Raw genomic sequence first — 12883 nt, forward strand, 5'->3', positions numbered from 1 at the left:
TCGCTTTCGACGAGAAGGTATCGAAAAATAGAAATCATAACAGTGCTGCAAAAGTTTTATGCCCTGCCCGCTTGTACTCTGTCGGCAACGTATTCGCCCTCAGTGGGAATTGAGCATGCGCCGGTGAGTAAGATGACAGTAAAGAACTTTTAGCAGATGTCCCATTTGCAGCAGAGATACTGAGAAACTATAACTCATGATGTATTCTGTTGAACTCCTAAGCGCACCCACAAAAACTAATCAAAGAGGATACCGGACTCTGCTTATAGAATAAATGTGCCGCTGGTCGTCGTACTACCGTGTCTTGAAACAATGCTTACAAGAGCGTTCCTAATATGTGTACATGCATACATTTTATTGTAAAATGGAAGCGAGGTTGGCAAGGCTAAGGTGACTAGTTGTTGAGGTATGCATGCTCTGACGACAGCTTTCGTTGCTTGCCCTGCTGGCCTTATTTTATCTTGGGATTTTCAGTGTGGATTCATCGGGCCTTGGCTTGGGACACTGCTAGTAGCGCAGAGACACGGACAGAAAGAAATAGACAAATACAATAATGTGTTTGTCTCCTGTTTTCGGTCTGTATCTGTCTCCGCCAGTAGTACCTTCTCAATAGATCACTAACTAGCCCTCCAAAAAGGTATTCTAGGCCTATCGTCAAGTTCACCCTCACCCAAGAGGAAGCGAGCTCCCTCCTGCCCAAGTAATCTGCGTGCTGATTTCTTCCTGGCTAAACAGCCGACTTTGTTATGATTCATTTACGTGTTTACAAGTTCTCAACTTGGGTTGTCTGCCTTAGTTTTACTAAATACCGTATACCGTTTCATTGTTGCTGGTCCGCCATTCATTGTCCCATCGTCAATTTTTAGCGATAACCGAGGTAGCCAACTCATATCCAGTAAACAACTCCCTCTGTGTCAAGGTATAATAAAGCATTTTTCGAATATCATAAATGGTAATGTCCGTGCATTAATGACTTCGTTTTTTGTTTCTTGTATCTTCAGCTGTCACCCGCACAATCCGCGCATGGGCCTCGTGGTCTGCAGACGAAGCTGACTGCAGCACCCAATTTCATATTACTTTTTTTTTAGCTGCAAGCAGATAAATGAAGGGGAAATGAGGGTACTCGTTATAATACATGAAGAAAAGAAGCCGACAGTCGGCGAGGCCAAGGAAAGCATTGGGGATTGTACTTTTGTCTTTTTTTTTTACTTCATAATCACGTAAATCAGTAATGTAATGTGTTTAGGGAAAGATAAATAAACACAGAGTAGAAAGAAAAACAACGTGCCGATGGTGGGAACCGAACCCACGACCTCCGAATATCGCGTCAGGTGCTCTTCCAACTGAGCTACATCGGCTGGTGCCGATGGTGGGAACCGAACCCACGACCTCCGAATAACGCGTCCGGTGCTCTTCCAACTGAGCTACATCGGCCGCTGTCCCCCCTGCTACTTTCTTGGGTATTAATGTTGTCTGTATACGAACGTTGACAGTGTTCACCAGCGCCACCCTCAACTATAGCGGTGGACGTGGAACGTCCTGTGTTACCGCCAGCGTCACGTAGAACGTGATCAAGAGCGAGGGCGAAAGCTGTGCTAGAACCCTCTTACGCTACCTATGGCTTCAAGACTGCCAGAACCGAGACCCCCGTAAGCTACAAGCAGATAAATGAAGGGGAAATGAGGGTACTCGTTATAATACATGAAGGAAAGAAGCCGACAGTCGGCGAGGCCAAGGAAAGCATTGGGGATTGTACTTTTGTCTTTTTTTTTTACTTCATAATTACGTAAATCAGTAATGTAATGTGTTTAGGGGAAAGATAAATAAACACAAAGTAGAAAGAAAAACAACGTGCCGATGGTGGGAACCGAACCCACGACCTCCGAATAACGCGTCCGGTGCTCTTCCAACTGAGCTACATCGGCTGGTGCCGATGGTGGGAACCGAACCCACGACCACCGAATAACGCGTCCGGTGCTCTTCCAACTGAGCTACATCGGCTGCTTGCATGAGACAGGCATACGACACAAACTGTTAATGTAAAATGGCTCAGACAACCCCTCCTGCTCCCAGCCATTAGAGGAGGTCAGCAACGTTTATCACTTCTCTTGATTTATACAATTTGTGCGTTTTATGCACAACTAATAGGTAAATAAATGAAACAAGAATATTTTATCTCACCTTTTTTTCACTCTCTATATTTTATTCTCCCTGCAGCACTCAATAATTTCGATTTTTGCAAGTACCGAAATCGAAAGGGAAAGGAAGTATGAAGCACACATACTATGTCTCCTTGTGCACCTGCAACTCAGGAGATTATGTATAAAAAGAATGATAAAATCGCAATATCAGCTGCTCCGGGACTCGATAAGGCGTCCTTTCCCTACGGCCCGTTAAACCCACTCGTTATGGCAAGATAAATTCTATAAATCAAACCAAATGAAACGAAGTCAGTATATCTCAGTCTTTAAAAGGTGCTTTTCACGGCACTTTGTCTCTTATTCGCTCCGTTATGAGGATACGAAGCTTTCGCACTGCGATTTAAAAAATAAAAAAGGGCCTCAGCTAAATCTTATTGTGGGAAAACTGTCTTCTATACTTATGCAGGATCCATGAAATGAAATTAGAAACCTCGCGAGACAGCGGAAGGACTCGATATTGGAAATTCTGAGTCCGCACAGATAAGAGCATTGTTCGGGATTTCCTTCCAAAAGGATATACCGGATTCTAATACTGCGATTTTTTTTTCTTTTTTCACGTATGTGTTTTGCCCTTTCATTCCTGTTGCGATGGCAGTGACTTTATCAAAGCAAGGGTTTCGTTTTATTATTTGCTTGATTGTTTTATAACATTTATAATAGCCAGGACTACGTCAGGTATAACAAACAATGAAAAAAAAATCCACTTAAGCTTTAAATTTCGGCAGTAGTACTTCACGAATATGCGTTGCTAGAGTCGAAGAAATATGCCTTCTTACAGCGATTTCTCCATTCGAATACTACCAGATTGTATTCAATATCAAGACTGTAGCTTCCATAATCTCACACAGGCTCGCACCTCGCACTCACAAGCTTTTTAGTCTCCTTGGCGTTTTCTCACGCTACAAGGAAAAGGGAGTGATATGTCTTAAGGGACTCAGTATGGTGGCTTTATGAAACGAGCGACATTTCTTGTCGAACAGCGCCTCTTGTACTCAAATACTGTTGTATTTTTGGCCAATCTTGATTTTAAAACTAGGCAATGAGGAACTCTACTTTCTCACTAGCATGCAAACAACCGTGTAAAAGTGAAATTTCTCTCCACATCAATTGTTAGATTGACTTGGAGAACAGCTTCTAAATTTCATACAACAAAGGAAAATGACAACAAGTTGTGACTTCCAGACTCATTTCGTAGTGTTCTAGCTCAATGTACCACCCCAAACTGAATTCTGACGTCGGGTTTCTACAGTCTCTTTCTGACTGGTTTAAGGCTTGCTCGGCAAACAGCGCATTGAATTCCATCATTATCATTGAAAGCGTAAAGTACGATGTAAACAACCATAATAAAAGGTGATTTCAAATATTTCTCGGCACTTCTTGATTTCTTCATATTCCTACGACCATAAACTTCAAAAGACAGCTTTGAGAGAGGTGATGTGATTAAACGGAAAGGTCTCAAAACTAAGGCGGCTTTGAGCAGGGAGACCGGACTTAGTCGTACTTAGGAGAACCCTTTCTTGTGTAGTAGACTTAACTTGGTAATGGTAACGTCCTTCAGAAAGATATTTTGTTTTGAATAATGGTAATGATGTTCGTAGGACTTTGTCTAATAGCTTTTTGTTTTTGTATTTTTTATTCTAATAGCAGCCTCTAAAAGAAACCTAACAGTATGACAGAGGCAAATCATAAATGCAAAGGCGAGAAATGTGATTTAACCAGTGACAAAAACGCGTCTACATTCACGTCTGTTTCGCAACACAAACTAAACTACAAATATTATTCGCCCAATAATATTGGTCATAACAGCCAATATTTATGAGTACACTAGTTGCCAGAATTTTCCTGGGCTTCGTGAAAAGGATGCATCTGCCGACATAGTTCCGCGCCTTCTCTCTGGCACATGTTCTCGCCTACCGTAGCCTTCATGAAGGATCACCGGCCGGTATTCCCTTTTTCTAAGCTGCAATATTCGCATCTTCCCCTGTCACTTCTAAAATATGTTTGTAATGCTTTCTTCTGTGCATCACTACATACAGAGTTAAGATGCACACTTCAGAAGATGCGTACAAAAATATGAAGAGCTGATATATGTTTGCAGCAAGGATTTCCTGGGTTACTTCGGCCCGTCTGTCACTGATAAGTAATGGCGGATTTAAGACAATGAATTTTATGTTTGTCAAGCAACATTATTCTTTTTTCGTTGTACTAAAAGTGGACCGACAAATATGGGGAAAGAATAGTTTCCTAACGATACCAACATAACGATGTTTTTAGCTCAACAGGACTACGGTAAAGTGGATAAACCGTGAAATATACAAACAGACCGACCTAATAAAGAAAAAAAAAACAAATATGCATGCCGGCTCAGCGTACTTGTGAGTGAACATTTCCGAGTATTCTAATGCTTTCATACGATGAGCAAATAATAGCTTGTTTTTGGAGCAGGGATCAAGGAAAGGGTCATTTTTTGTACTTTCCGTCCCATCTGCTTTACATTTCGGCTCTAGTGTTGTTCTTGGTACTGCTATTTTTACTATTACTGATGTACGCTTTTCCACAGCCTCATAGATTTTATTGGGGCTGCTAGTTTTCCTTATAAAAACGTCAGTCAACTTCTCCGTGGGGAAACTTTGACGCTAAGGCTACGCACGTTAATCGTCGAATGCGCCGGGTGGCCTAATCGTCCGGAGTGCTCTCCACAGAATGGGGTGCTCGCTGGAAGTGCCCGCAACGGCAGCCTGTAGAAGAGCCAATCCAAAGTTTGCACACATCAGCATCGCATAAAATAACCACTGACGCCACGCTTCAGCGAGTATATGTGACGACGGGACACAAAGCGAGGGGCAGCACTTCTCCTGAAGCAATTCTGGGTCTTGATTCCTGGTTACGAGCAACATCCTACGCTCTTTCTTTTCTGCATCACAGTATCTAGACGACGAGGACTTATCATCCAGTGGTGCGATTTACTTGCGTGGCGCAAGCCTGCTAGACACGCCCATGAAATAACATTGCCGCGAAATTGTCCAGTAATTTATTTCTACAGTTAGGAAGCGAACATGAATATCATGGCGCTTCAGCACTTTGGTTTACTAATTTGAGGCTGGCACCCTATTGATAGAAATGTATATAAGGAGGAAAAAGAATTTTTGGCACCATGTGTCTTTGTTCAGTCTCTGTGAAAGAGGTCGACCTTCGCTGTTTTTTGAACAATTTTTTTTTTGTTCCAGCGCTTCTTGTGGTTGCCTAATTTGCGTGCTAATATTGAGGCTGCATAGAAAATTCTTATCACCACGTTACGAGAAACACGATAACTATCTTGCTTTTCAGGATACGAAATTAAGTAAGGCGCCCATTTGGATTATTGGGAGTTTCTCGGCCGTTCAGTTTAGTACGCTGCTCATACAAAGACCATGAAGTCAGGTGGGCATGTTTTTAATAGAACAAGAAAGGAAGTCTAGCGCATTGCTGGTTGCAACGATTGGATAACAATTGGCATCAGAACTGAAAACGAAGCAAGAGTGCGTTTGCAATTCCCCGGACGGAGCAATAAACAGAGTTCACAAAGAAAGCAGGTCACTCAATTTGCTACCGTGTATTGACCAGATATGACAGTACTAGGTTAAAGTTTACGTAAAATAAAAATAAAGCACGCAAAATTGCTGAAACACCAACGCTCGCCCGTTGTTTGCATTGAACCTCAAAGAAGCAATGAAAAATTGCGAGCAGCCAACAAATAACATAGCAAAGAGGCTCTCTTTTCGGTTTCGTCTGCTTTCTTGCCGATGCAAAACAAAAAAAAAAAAACATATAATGGGCTTTATTTGAAAGCACAAAAGGCTCTTTTGTTCTAGCAGCCGAAACGAGAATTCGTTTCGAGGGACGAAGCCAAGAGATTTGTCGAGGGGATGAGCGTTCTTGAGCCGCCTTTCCGGTGACAGCTCTAAGTCTCCTCTTATATTGCGGATTACGACAGATCCTAGCTTCATGTCCTTGTGACATTGGTGCGCTGCTTCTATGATGGAGCTTATTTTTGTATGCTTAGATGCATACTCACATGAATATATTACCGCGAAAGATTTGTTCCTTGGAGCGACAAAGTAAAACGAGGGGAAATAATTTGTTGGGCTTTCTTGGTGACGCAGAAATGATATGCGTCAGCGATGCCTAAACGAAGAGTCATTGTATATTCGGCGGCGTTTTTGAGACAACGATGTGTCACTAGACCTCTTTACAAGGACGAAAGTTAATACATTTTACTTTTCACACCACTGAGGCTAAAAGTTGCACAGCTTCAACTATTTTTAAACGAATTTTTACCAGCATTAGGCCCGAGCAGCAGCCATAGTCGCTGCTGCCACTTCGATCTTGGCTCGGTTCCACGCTTGGTTACTATGGCTTCTAAACGGGCTACTATGGCTTCTTGTTCGACGGCCTCAGCAGCCTACTTGGCACGGCTGAGAGCTCCATCTTTACTAACACGGCATATGAGTGATTTTTTATTTTTCCCAGACGTGCTTCATGACGTAAACAGCGAGGCGATAGGTTGCTGAACGACGCAAACAATACACGTTTTTTTTTTTTTTTCACTCTACGATTCATTTTGTTACTACTATAACATCTTCACTAAATTAGGAGACCCATGTCTGAATAATTGCCTCTCGCTTCTAGCAAAATGCGTGATGTTGAGAGCATAATTTCAGTCATTCATTCTTCAAAGGCAACCAGAAATAATACGTTTACATTGCGTATTCACATTTTTCTTCGGACAAGTAATGTTAGTTAACTCCCGGTATGATCCAGAGTCTTGCTCTCAAGTACCATCTGCTTCATTGCATTACATTACTTCTCTATGTATACTTCCTTCCATTGGTTGTAAACAATTGATCAATGCACCGCATTTGTTCCGTGTCTCACTTTGCCCTCTTTGTTCATCTTGACGTTAACCCGACCATTCTTTTTTTAATAGCTTCCCGCGCTGTTCACAGCAACTACAGATCACTGACCAGCTTTCAACTTTCTAACGCAAAGGTAAGACGTGGATCGATACAGCAGATCTTCTTATGTGAGATATTAGTGAGCTCTTGTTTGTGACCTGAGAGCAAGCACCTGCCTAATCACTTCACGATATTGTTACTCCTTCAGCCATCTCACCCTCGTTGTTCATATTTGCTGTCAAGACAAGACCTATGCGAAAGTATTCCTTTTTAAAATTCGTTGTTTCATTGCCTGTAAAAATAATCCGTTATTTTTGAAACTTTCGAACATTATTTTCTTTTTATCTACGCCTCTTTTATCTATGATGATTGAGCAAGGCCTTGTCACAAGCGACCACGGAGGTTTTCTTTTTTATCTTGAATCTCCAACTGTTGGTAGCCCAGTTCTCTTATTGCTATAGGCAAACACACTTTGAAACACCTTAGAGATCGTGCCATCTTCCCTAACATCCTTCATCTTCCATATATTTTCACTTTTTACTCTGATGAATATGGGAGCGGAGAAGCCAGTGTTGATCTTCAACATTGAGATTATCAGGAACCTACGTGGTCGCAGAGGATTCAAAGTAATTGAATGCTTTTCTCTAAAACTATGAAGGCTATACATATACGGTGGTTAGTGTATATTGTCACGTAGTGGTGACGAGGTCGACGACACAAATGAAGGGGTCGATGATTGCACTAAAGAAACTCTTTATTTGGGCTGACTTGCGCCCGCAAAAGAACTAAGCAACTCGGCGGCGGCGATAGCAACAAGCGTGCTCGTCGGTCGTCGGACAAAGAATGCTCGTCACACTCGGCAACGCTCAATTTAAAGGCTGCACAGAACAATCTAGATAACGTCGCAAACAGCTACCAGCACGGGCTGGAACATTGTGGAAAGACACCCGAGTGGCCGGAACCTTCGAGACAGATCTCGGTGCATCTTGTGCTACAACAAAACTGATAAAGGTGTGACTCGCGACATCGAGCATTAAAAAAACAAAGATTACGGAACTGATACGCGGTCCAGAATCAGAGTGATAAGCCTGTATGCCGGCGGCCGTTAAAAAACAACAAATACTGTTTTGAAGGTTTCGCGGCATTACTCCCCCATTAAAAAAAAAAAAAAAACATCGCCTCGATGTTCCAAAACAAAGAAACTTAAACATAAACACTGCAAAGTTTAAACACCACATATTCTTTAACGCGCGTAATATGGCTTCAGTCGTACAACATGGACAATTTCTGGGCGTGCGAGTCGCCGTTGTGATGCTGACGTTCCGTCGGGAATGTCTTCATAGTCCAGTGGTCCGACGCGGCGAAGGATTTTGTATGGCCCAAAGTATCGACGCAACAACTTTTCACTTAATCCGCGACGGCGAATTGGTGTCCAAACCCACACTTGGTCTCCTGGATTGTACTCCGCATGGCGTCGTCGTAAATTGTATCGTCGACTGTCGGTGCGCTGTTGGTCTTTAATACGCAGCCGTGCGAGTCGTCGGGCTTCCTCTGCACGCTGCAGGTAGGCGGCGACGTCAAGGTTGTCTTCGCTGGTTACGTGCGGCAGCATTGCGTTGAGCGTCGTCGTGGGCTCCCTGCCGTACACAAGCTTAAACGGGGTCGCTCTGGTCGTCTCCTGGACTGCCGTGTTATACGCGAAGATCACGTACGGCAAGATGGTGTCCCAGGTCTTGTGTTCAGCGTCGACGTACATAGCGATCATGTCCGCGATCGTTTTGTTCAGGCGCTCCGTGAGGCCATTGGTCTGGGGATGGTACGCAGTTGTTCGTCGATGGCTTGTGTGACTGTATTCCAGGATGGCTTGCGTCAACTCTGCCGTAAACGCCGTTCCCTTGCCCGTGATGAGCACTTCTGGGGCGCCGTGTCGCAAGAGAATTTGTTGGACAAAAAATTTGGCGACTTCTGCCGCGGTACAATTTGGTAGTGCTCTTGCTTCGGCGTAACGGGTAAGGTAGTCAGTGGCCACGATGATCCACTTGTTACCCGTAGACGAAGATGGAAAGGGGCCGAGGAGATCCATCCCAATTTGCTGAAAGGGCAGGATTGGGGGCGGAATCGGGTTTAGTAGTCCTGCTGGTCTGATCGGTGGCGTCTTGCGCCGTTGGCACTCACGACACGTGTTCGCGTAGTGGGCAACGTCGGCAGGCAGTCGCGGCCAGTAACACTTCTCTTGGATTCGACGCAACGTGCGCGCAAATCCGAGGTGGCCTGCTGTGGGCTCATCGTGCAACGCCTGCAGAATTTCTTGCCGAAGGGGTTTAGGCACTACGAGAAGCTGCGCGGTCTTGTTGGGTGCGAAGGTCTTCTTCACGAGGAGGCCATTGCTTAACGTGAAGGATGATAAATGTCGCCTGAACACACCAGGAGGGGAAGCGGTCTTTCCTTCCAAGTAATCGGCTAGCGCTTTCAGCTCAGGGTCTGATCGCTGTTGTTCTGCGAAACTGCTGGCGCTTACCGGACCCAAAAAGGCGTCGTCGTCATCGTCCTTCGGGGGAGCATCGACGGGAGCGCGGGATAAGCAGTCTGCGTCGGAATGCTTTCGGCCCGACTTATAGACTACAGTCATGTCAAATTCTTGAAGTCGTAGGCTCCATCTGGCAAGGCGGCCGGAAGGATCTTTCAAATTAGCCAGCCAGCAGAGCGCGTGATGGTCGCTTACCACCTTGAATGGTCGGCCGTATAGGTATGGACGAAACTTAGAAGTAGCCCAGATGATCGCAAGGTACTCCTTCTCGGTCGTCGAGTAATTGACTTCGGCTTTTGTGAGGGATCTGCTAGCGTAGGCGATTACTTTCTCCTGTCCGGCACTCTTCTGGACGAGAACGGCTCCTAGGCCCACACTGCTCGCGTCGGTGTGAATTTCGGTCTCGGCGTTTTCATCAAAGTGGCCAAGTACGGGAGGGCATTGCAGGCGGCGCTTGAGTTCATCGAAGGCTTCTCCTTGCGGCGCTTCCCATTTAAAAGGTACGTTAGCCTTTGTAAGCTGCGTCAACGGTTCGGCGATCCGCGAAAAGTTTCTGACAAATCGTCGATAATAAGCGCACAGCCCAAGGAATCGGCGCGCAGCTTTCTTGTCGGCAGGCGGTGGGAATTGTGCGATTGCAGCTGTTTTCTCCGGGTCTGGGCGAATACCGTCCTTGCTAACGATGTGACCTAGGAACCGGAGTTCTTCGTAGGCGAAGTGACACTTCTCTGCTTTTAGCGTTAGTCCCGATGACTTGATGACTTCCAACACTGTCTGTAGTCGTTTTAGGTGGTCTTCAAAGCTTGACGAGAAGACAAGAACGTCGTCCAAATATACCAAACAAATTTGCCACTTCAACCCTGCCAGGACTGTGTCCATTACTCGTTGAAACGTGGCTGGTGCGGAGCAGAGGCCAAATGGCATCACCTTGAACTCATAAAGGCCGTCCGGTGTGATGAATGCGGTCTTCTCGCGATCTCTTTCGTCGACCTCAATTTGCCAATATCCGCTCTTCAGGTCCATCGATGAGAAGTACCTTGCATTGCAGAGTCAGTCGAGAGTGTCGTCGATGCGGGGAAGTGGGTAGACATCCTTCTTCGTTATGCTATTCAAGCGGCGGTAATCAACGCAGAAGCGAAGTGTGCTGTCTTTCTTCTTGACCAAAACGACTGGTGCCGCCCAGGGGCTGTTCGATTGCTGGATTACGTCATCACGCAGCATTTCCTCAACTTGATCGCGAATGGCCTGCCGTTCTCGCGGCGATACACGATAAGGGCTTTGGCGCAGAGGTCGGTCGTGTTCGTCCGTTATAATGCGGTGCTTGGCCAGTGGTGTTTGTCGTACCTTCGATGATGACGAGAAGCACTCCCTGTAGTTTCGAAGAAGACTGCGAATCTGGTTTTTCCTGCTGTGGGTCAATACTGTGTTGATGTCAAATGTGGGCTGACGGAATTGGTCCGGTGCGTCTTCCAGTGGTTGGTCGTGGAGGGTGAATACGTCTTTGAGGTCCGCTAATTCGTCGAGAAAAGCGATGGTCGTGCCCTTGTTTAGATGCCGGTATTCTTCAGTGAAGTTTGTTACCAGCACCTGAGCTTGTCCTCTCCGGAATGTCGCGATGCCTCTTGAGATGCCGATACCTCGTTCCAAGAGCAATTGGATATTTCCTTCGACGATGCCTTCAGTGGTTTCAATGTCTGTGCTACCTACGCTGACGGCGACGCTTGATCGGGGCGGCACGGTCAATTCTCCGTCGAGGACGTTTAGAGCGACGTGTCGCGTCGAAGTAGTCGTAGCAGGTATGGCTTTGTCTGCAGAGAGCTTGATGAGCTTGGATCGGAGGTCGATGATAGCCCTATTTTCATTTAGGAAGTCCATGCCTAAAATCACGTCGCGGGAGCACTGCTGCAAGACCACAAAGCTGGCGGGGTAAGTACGCCCATTTACAGTTATTCTTGCAGTACACCGTCCCGATGGAGTTATCAAGTTGCCACCTGCGGTGCGAATCAGCGGGCCATCCCAAGCGGTGGTAACTTTTCTGAGCTGAGAGGCTAACGGTCCACTAATGACTGAATAGTCAGCTCCGGTGTCTACTAGGGCAGTGACTCTGCGACCGTCGACATCAACTTCAAGGTCACTTGTTCGCGTCCTCGCATTGCACGTGGGCCTTAGTGTCCGATCTCGGCTCCGTCGTTTCTTCAGGTCATGGCCGGGGCATACCGTTGTTACTTCGCTGGGCGGCGGTGTCTGCTTGCACTCTGGTCGTGTTGTCGTCGATGTCGTCGTGTGGAGCGGCGATGAAATGGTTGCGTCGTCGTTAGTGGTTGTCGGCGGCGGAGGATTTTCGTCTGAGCAACCTCACCTCCAAAGGTTGCTGCCTTTAGTTTCCCCTACGGGGGCTTGGGGACCTTCCGCGCACACTACCGTCATAGTTACGGCCTGGCGACGCAAAGCGGGCATTGTACGGCGATGGGGAGCGTGATAGACGCCTTGGCGACGAGTGCTCTCCGTTGCGCAGGAAGTCGTTGATTTCCTGTGGTCGCTCGCCAGGACGGGGACGTGGGGCGTCGACAGCGAAACCACGGAGGCCGATCCGCCTGTACGGGCAGTGGCGGAGGATGTGTCCTGCCTCACCACAATGGAAGCAGAGCGGTCGGTTGTTTGCTGTCCTCCAGGCATCGCACTTTCTGGGGCTTGGGGGTCGTTGGTAGGCTTGGCGGGCGGGGGCCAAGGGGCGGTTTTCAGGAACAGGACGGTAGCGGCGAGGGCTTGGAAAGTCATCACGTCGGGGCGCAGAGCGACGTAATGCACCAGCGTAGTTCATTGCTGTTGCCTCTTGCGCTGGAACAGTCGCAGCCGTCGCTTGAGGAACGCCCAGCGCCTGCTGGACTTCTTCGCGGACGACGTCCGCGAGCGTCGCCACCTGGGGTTGTTGCGATGATGGCATCAATCGGCGGAGCTCCTCTCGCACGATCTCCCGGATGAGGTCCCGAAGGTTCTCTCCGCTTGCAGATGCGCTGGGGTAGTGGGTTGAGCAGTCCGGGTGAAGTGGTCGCTCGTAGTGGCGCATCCGGGTGGCCAACGTCTTCTCGATAGTAGACGCCTCCGTTTCAAATTCGAACACAAGTTCTTGGCGGATTTCGCACAAGACCCGCAAAGAGCGACTCTTTAACGCCTCGCAATAAAAGTTTGACTTGCTCACTTTCGGTCATATTTGTGTCGGC

The sequence above is a fragment of the Amblyomma maculatum genome, chromosome 3 (genome assembly GCF_055883805.1).
Source record: "Amblyomma maculatum isolate TAMU_Amacu chromosome 3, ASM5588380v1, whole genome shotgun sequence".
NCBI classification, from domain to species: domain Eukaryota; kingdom Metazoa; phylum Arthropoda; class Arachnida; order Ixodida; family Ixodidae; genus Amblyomma; species Amblyomma maculatum.